The sequence below is a fragment of the Zosterops lateralis genome (genome assembly GCF_965231275.1).
Source record: "Zosterops lateralis genome assembly, chromosome: 32".
NCBI classification, from domain to species: Eukaryota; Metazoa; Chordata; class Aves; order Passeriformes; family Zosteropidae; genus Zosterops; species Zosterops lateralis.
Genome location: NC_139792.1, coordinates 3,855,071 through 3,862,148, shown reverse-complemented (window position 1 = coordinate 3,862,148; position 7,078 = coordinate 3,855,071). Strand labels below are relative to the sequence as shown.

General features: G+C 54.9%; 1 pseudogene across 1 annotated transcript; it reads left to right on the top strand.

The window, feature by feature from the left end:
* Positions 1-945: 945 nt before the first annotated feature.
* LOC310920970 (olfactory receptor 14C36-like) lies at positions 946-1,923 on the top strand (annotated as a pseudogene). Its single transcript has one exon. The product of its transcript is annotated as an olfactory receptor 14C36-like (transcript).
* Positions 1,924-7,078: the final 5,155 nt, after the last annotated feature.

The following is a 7,078-nucleotide window of genomic DNA, read 5'->3' as shown; positions in this document are numbered from 1 at the left end:
CCCAGCCCTTGGCACAGGAACCTCTGGCTGCAGGACAATGCAGCTGCAACTCCTGCAGTCCTCTCCTAAAGCTGGAACATCCCAATGCCTACAGACTCTGTGAGTACATTCTCTGCTTCTCTCCTGTGTAGAGCAGCCAGGGGTGCCCAGGGCTGTCCTGCAGAGCAGGGTCCTGCAGCCCAGGGCACTGTGCAGGGGCAGGGACTCTGCTGCCTGCCAGGGACAGCTCTCAGCCAGCCCTGGGAGCTGCTCCCAGCACTGGAGGACAAGATCTGGGTAGGAGACATCTATCTGGGAAGGAGACATAGCTGGTGAGTCATGGAAGTGTTCTTCTTGTGTGATGAGGATGTTGCATTGTTCAGGACTGCTCCCAGAATGACATTTAACTGCAGAACATTTCCAAGTAGATTATACTGGGATCTGAGCAAGACAGGGGCTGCATGAATGGGAAAATCCTCCTTGTTTTCTCTTCTTCTCTGTGTTGCCTGGGTGGGAAATTGCACATAGATAGTCATCTTTCAATTCAGGGTTAGAGAAATAAAACTATGTTCTCTCAGACCTTACTAAACCAGGCAGTGATAGAAATCAGCACAGGGCCCCTTGCAGGCAACACCAGAATCACTTTTCCAGCCTCCTCAGGGTTGCTCTGACATTGCCATCAGAGCCTGCAGAGCCAGAGCTGCCCCTGGGCAGTGCCTGAGCTGGGAGGGCTCTGCAGGGCAGAGCTGAGCCCCCAGGGCTGGGCTGGGCTCTGGCAGCACTGGCAGGGCCCAGCCCTGGGCACAGGGAAGCAGCTGCAGGCAGGGACAGCTCCAAGCAGCAGAGCCCTGGGCAGGCAGTGGGGGGAAAGTGCCACCAAGCTGGGCTGGGATATTCAAAGTCCTCTCCAAACTGAACTGTTCCATGATTACTCTCCTTACAGATCCCCATGCCAAGACTCCACAAATGTCCAACAGCAGCTCCATCAGCCACTTCCTCCTGCTGGCATTGGCAGACACGAGGCAGCTGCAGCTCCTGCACTTCTGCCTCTTCCTGGGCATCTCCCTGGCTGCCCTCCTGGCCAACGGCCTCGTCATCAGCGCCGCAGCCTGCGGCCACCACCTGCACAGCCCCATGTTCTTCTTCCTGCTCCACCTGGCCCTCAGTGACCTGGGCTCCATCTGCACCACTGTCCCCAAAGCCATGCACAATTCCCTCTAAGACACCAGGACCATCTCCTATGCAGGATGTGCTGCTCAAGTATTTTTTTTAGTTTTATTTGCTATAACAGAGTATTTCCTGCTGACCATCATGTGCTACGACCGCTACGTGTCCATCTGCAAACCCCTGCACTACGGGATCCTCCTGGGCAGCAGAGCTTGTGCCCACATGGCAGCAGCTGCCTGGGCCAGTGCCTTTCTCTATTCACTGCTGCACACAGCCAATACATTTTCCCTGCCCCTGTGCCATGGCAATGCAGTGGGCCAGTTATTCTGTGAAATCCCCCAGATCCTCAAACTCTCATGCTCCACATTCCATCTCAGGGAACTTGGACTTCTTGTGTTTTCCATCTCTTTAGGACTTGGCTGTTTTGTGTTCATTGTTTTCTCCTATGTGCAGATCTTCAGGGCTGTGCTGAGGATCCCCTCTGAGCAGGGACGGCACAAAGCCTTTTCCACCTGCCTCCCTCACCTGGCCGTGGTCTCCCTTTTCGTCGCCACTGCAGTGTTTGCCTACCTGAAGCCCCCCTCCATCTCCTCCCCATCTCTGGATGTGGCTCTGTCAGTTCTGTACTCAGTGGTTCCTCCAGCCCTGAACCCCCACATCTACAGCCTGAGGAACCAGGAACTCAAGAAAGCTCTCACAGGACTGATGTCTGGATGCTTTTCAGCTACCACACACTGCCTGCTTCCTTCTGTCATTGGCTCCCAGTGCACATCATGACAGGCCAATACTCTCCATATTAATATTTCTTCTGTTTCTAATGCTGTTGTTTTGAAAGCAATGATGGTATTCATTCCCTCCAATTTCATTATCCCCCCTTCTTTGTGATCCAGAAACTTCATGTAAATGAGGAGAATTCAATTGTACTTAGGCAAAATAAATGAACTTGCAACATTTTTGGGGTTTTTCCATTATCCTCATCAGAGCAGGAATGAACAGAAATGTGCACAGCTTTGTGGCTGCCCCAGCTCTGGGATGGGCCCTGGGCCTGGAGCAGGAGCAGCTCTGGAGGGCCCTGAGGCCGGGGCTGTTGTGCTGGCCTGGGCAGATGGGATGGCAGCAGGGGCTGCAGAGCTCTCAGGAGCTCAGGGACAGGGCAGCAGGGCACACGGGGAGCCTCCTTTTCCCTTGGGCCAGCACCTTGCCCGTGCCTGGGGCTGAGTCCTGTCTGAGCTGCAGCTGCTGCTGTGCCCTCCCGAGGGGCTGAGGCCGTGGGGCCCCTGCCCAGAGCCCCCTGCCCTGAGCAGAGCTGTGGGGCCAGAGCCGGCTGGGCTGTGCTGGGGAGAGGCCCTTGGTGCTGCACAGAGCTCAGGGCAGCTGGCAGAGCTGGCAGGGAGCTGGGCTGGGCTCAGAGAGCCTGGCACAGAAACCATCAGTGTCCATCTCAGCCTGAGGGAGCGTGCAGGGGCAGGACTCAGCCCAGGCCTTGTGGGGCAGGGCCAGCGCCTGGGGAAGGCATTGAAAACAGGCAAGTGGCCCAGAGAGGAGGCTGCTCTGTGCCCTTGGTGGCACAGGCACAGCAGGGAGGGGGCCCAGGACATTTGTCCCCAATGGCAGCCTCTGTCCCCAGGCGCTGGCAGCCCTGGCTGCTGGGCCCAGGTCTGGGGGCACTTTGGCTGTGGCCCAGCTCCATCCTCCTGCGGGGCTCAGGGCTGTTCCTGGCCATGGCCAGCCCTGCCCGGCCTCTCTGCTGGCCCAGAGCCCGGCAGAGCCTGGGGCAGGGCTGTCTGTGCAGCCCCACAGGGGCCACGGGCTGCGCAGGAGCTGGCAGAGGCTGCCCAGCAGGGAGGCCATGGGGCACAGAGCCCCAAGGCTGCCGTGGGCACCACGGCACAGGGGCCGTTCCCACCCGCAGGGCTCCTGTCCTGCCCTGGGCCTGCACAGGGGCTGTGGCACCACGGCTGGGCCAGCGCGGCACAAAGGGGCCACGCAGCTGCTGCTGGGGGCTGACAGCAAGGCCAGGCACACACGAGGAATTGCTGGGCACTGCCTGCGCTGCCCAGGGCTGACTGTGCCAAAGGCACGGCTCAGCTGCCCTTGGGGGCTGCAGGAAAACTCCAGAGCCCAAAGAGCCTCCATGGCTGTGCTGGAGACCAAGGCTGGAGGAGGGAAAGGCAGGGCTGCTGCGAGATGGGGAGGGGATTGAATTCCAGCACACACCTCACTTCTCTGGTCATCCCGGCATGGTGCTGCTCCCTGTTTCAGCCTGGAGCAGAGCAGATGTTGATGGGACAGGAGCCCCCCGGGGCTGTCAGGGACCTGCAGCTTGCAAGGTGCTCTGCTCTCCCTCAGCTCCTCTCTGAGAGATGCCAACCCCAGCTGGGCACCTCAGGGCACAAGTGGCACTGCCTGTTCATGGGCACACACCTGACCTCTGCCTGGAAAGGGGCACAGGTTTAAATTCCTGTTAAATTCATAATACACAAGCAAATCTTTATTATTTGGGTCATTTGAGTACAACGTTTTCCCACCAGGAACAGGAATTTCCTGGATCTACTGGATTCTTCTACTGATGCCAGGAGAAGAAATACTGGTCTTCCCTTCTACCTTTGCCACCAACATTCAGTCTAATATTTCATGACCTCCTTCTTTCAGGCGTTTCCAGCTCTCCTGTTTAAATGGCCATATCAAAGGACATCTCTTCATTTAGAGCAGCTGGATCTATGTCTTTCCTGTTGCCCCCAGATTTCCTCCTGCAGCTGTTCCCTGGTCATTCCAATGCACCTCCCTTGACTGGCTTCATGCTTTGAGCTTCAGGGAGTTGCCCAATCTTCCACAAATTTTAATAACTCCTTAGGTAGCATCTTAGTTGTATTTTTATCTTTTATATCATCTCTTCCTACGTCCTTGCCTGTATGGCAATCCCTTGTGGATTATGAACATGTCAGATGTGTCTGGCATGTCACAAGGAGCTGAGGGAAGTGTTTTGATGTTTATTACTTTTTATCCTGTTCACATTTTTATGTTGGCCATGAAAAAAAACTTTTTTGTGGCTCTGAACCACACCAGTTCCTGGTCACTCAAAGGACACAAATCTGATGAGTTGTGGTTCCCACTCAAGTGGATGCTCTTTGACCTCCCTCCACAGCCAGAGCAGAGCTCCCTTCTCCCAGAAAGTCCCTGGCAGTGGAGGGATGAAGGAAACAGGACAGGCTGTGGGGATCAGGTGCAGGGCAGAGCCAGGGAGAAGAATTACTTTTGCATTTGGTGGAGCTGTGCCTCCCCTTGGGTTTGTTGGCTGGCAATGAATGAACATCCCTCTGTGTCTGGGGCTGCTCCTTCTCCAAGGAAAGCAGCTGGGAGTTGGAGCCAAGGAGCTGAAAGCTGCAGGCCCAGCCTGGGCTGGAGGGAGCTCAGATTTGCACAAGGCTGCTCTGAGTCCCAGGGCTGGGATGGGGGAAATGGTGGGGTGGGGGTAGGGACAGAGTCTGATTGATTGTCAGCCATGAGGGGCCTTGATTTTCATATCTATTAACACTGAACATTAGAAGGTACTTGGATTCTGGGTCAATTGGAGATTGCACATATATAAGGATATTAATGAGAAAAAAAAACCTAAACAGGGCCGAAACATTTTTTCCTCACTGTCTTATAAATATAATACATTCACTTTGAATTCAGTTCTGAAGTCTGTCTAATTAACCACAAACATTTGAAAATTTAAATCAAATTATTCCCAGAGTCTTGGCCTGTTAAGGTGTTCTGAATGTTGATGAGCCCTGGGGCACTGAATTCCTGAACTGAAGAGCTGAAGGCTGAACAAGCCTCTGGAGAAGTCAAATCCTCCAGCAGCCCCCAAGTGTCTGAGGATGTCACAGCTCCCACTGAGGCCATCCCTGCCCACAGACCGTGGGGGAATGGGCACACAAGGAGAGCGTCCCTGGGGCTGGGCAGGCAGAACTCAGAGGCACCAGCGGGTCCAGGTGGGAAATGGAGTGTGCAATGTGGCTGTGACAGCCCTGCCTGGGCTGTGCCAAGCAGGACAGACAAGCCCTGACCCCCAACACCCAAACAACTCTCTGAATTAGACATTTAATAGGAATTACAATTGTTTGTGTCCTCTGAGTTGGAAACACTGGAGAAATACCAACAAGAGATTCTCAGAAGCTTAAAAAAACCGAACGGCCTTTAGTGGCAACTTTAGAAACTCAGAGAAACTTTGGCAAAAGGTTTAATATGACTTTCAATCAACAAAAAACACTTCTCAAAGCATTTACATGGCCCATTCTACTGTGCAAAGTCCAAGCCTGTTCAATTTAAAGTTACTCATAATTAGCAAGAGCAGAGAATTAAAAGATGAAGACAGGTGAAAAGGGAAAGACCTATAAGATACAGGGAAGCACACGGAGCCACCAACTCCTGGATTCCAGTGATGCTCAGATAGAAATTCCAAGAGGATGTGGGGTCAAGCTGTGTGCTGGCCTTGTGGTCAGCCTTAAATACCCCTTGTTCTTCCTGGGCCCTTCCCCCAGGTGGGACTTGGGGCCATCTGGTCACTCAGGAGCTGGGCTGGGGGCTGCAGAGGTGGCAGTGGAGCATTGCCTTTGGTGGGCCAGGGACTGGCAGACACTGCTGTGTGAGAAGACAGAGACAGTGCTTATGGCACTCCTGCCTCTGATATATTGCAGTGTGTTAATGACCAAAGAGTGGGAACAGCCTTGCCCTCACAGCTGTGGGTGTGACAAAAGAGTGAGTTGGTAGAGAGTCAGTTGGGGTCTGCTGGCTGTGCTGTGAGGATGAAGGGACAGGAGGTCGTGTGAGGGACAGAGAAGGGAAGCCACCGTCCGAGGGACAGACAGGGTCAGGTGGCCATGCTCGGGACAGGAAGCAGCGAGCTGGGACTGCAGAAAGAAGAGAGAAAGAGCCAGAGCTGTGGGGAGCTGCCTACAGGATTGCTACATAGAAAAGGTATGAAAGACATCTAGATAACATGGTGCTGATGCCTGAAGCACTCTGAAGTTTTTATTGAAGCACTCGGAGTTCAGTGGCCCTCTCGACTACGACACTGCTGGGCTGGGATAGAGCTCTGGGGGGATTGGGGTTCCAGGGCAGGGCAAGGCTGGACCTGCCCCTTCCTGCCCCACACACCAAATGCTTCCAGCCAACAATCTCCTCTGATCTCTCACAAGAGGCAATGTTGGAGGTGGAATCCCAATTGTGGCCATGGGCAGATGGACAAGGAGGACAGTTCTTTCCCATAGGAAGGAAAGCACAGAGTCTTCCCCAGGGTTTTGGGGACAGATGGGAGGTGACCCTTGTGAAACCATTGCAGCCAGACTTGTCCTGGCAATATTCCTATGGGAACAATTCCTGAATACAAGGAAATTTGGTGGTAAAATCTGGATTCTGGGTGCATTTTACAGCACTACCATGGGCCGGCACAGGAGGGGGAGATTTCCCCCTCAAGAGAGGCTCATATTCCAGTTTCTGCATTCAGGCAGCTCCACATCCTTCAGCTCTGGCTGCAGAGCAGCTGGAAATGCAAGTGCAGGAGCTCTGCTCATGCCCAGCCACAGCAGGTGACAGCAGGGACAGGGTCCTGGCAGTGTGACATTTGCAGAGAGAGCCTTCAGCAAACGCTGGGGGCTGGAACTCTGTGCAGAAAACGCCCCAGGGGTCTGTGCAGGGAGGCAAAAGCAACAAAGTTTCGGTTCTGGCCCGGCCGGGGAGCACCAAATCGGCTCCATTTCAGGGCGAGGTGCCATTGCCGGCTGCTCTCCGAGCCCCAGAGCAGAGCCCCGGGGGCACCGAGAGCGGGGACTGTGCAGGAGCCGGGCACGGCCAGAGAGGCCGGGCTGAAGGTGAGCCCGGGGCGGGCAGGGGCTGGAGGGGGCCCAGCCCGGGGGGTCCCGCGGAGCCTCCCCGCTCCAAAGCC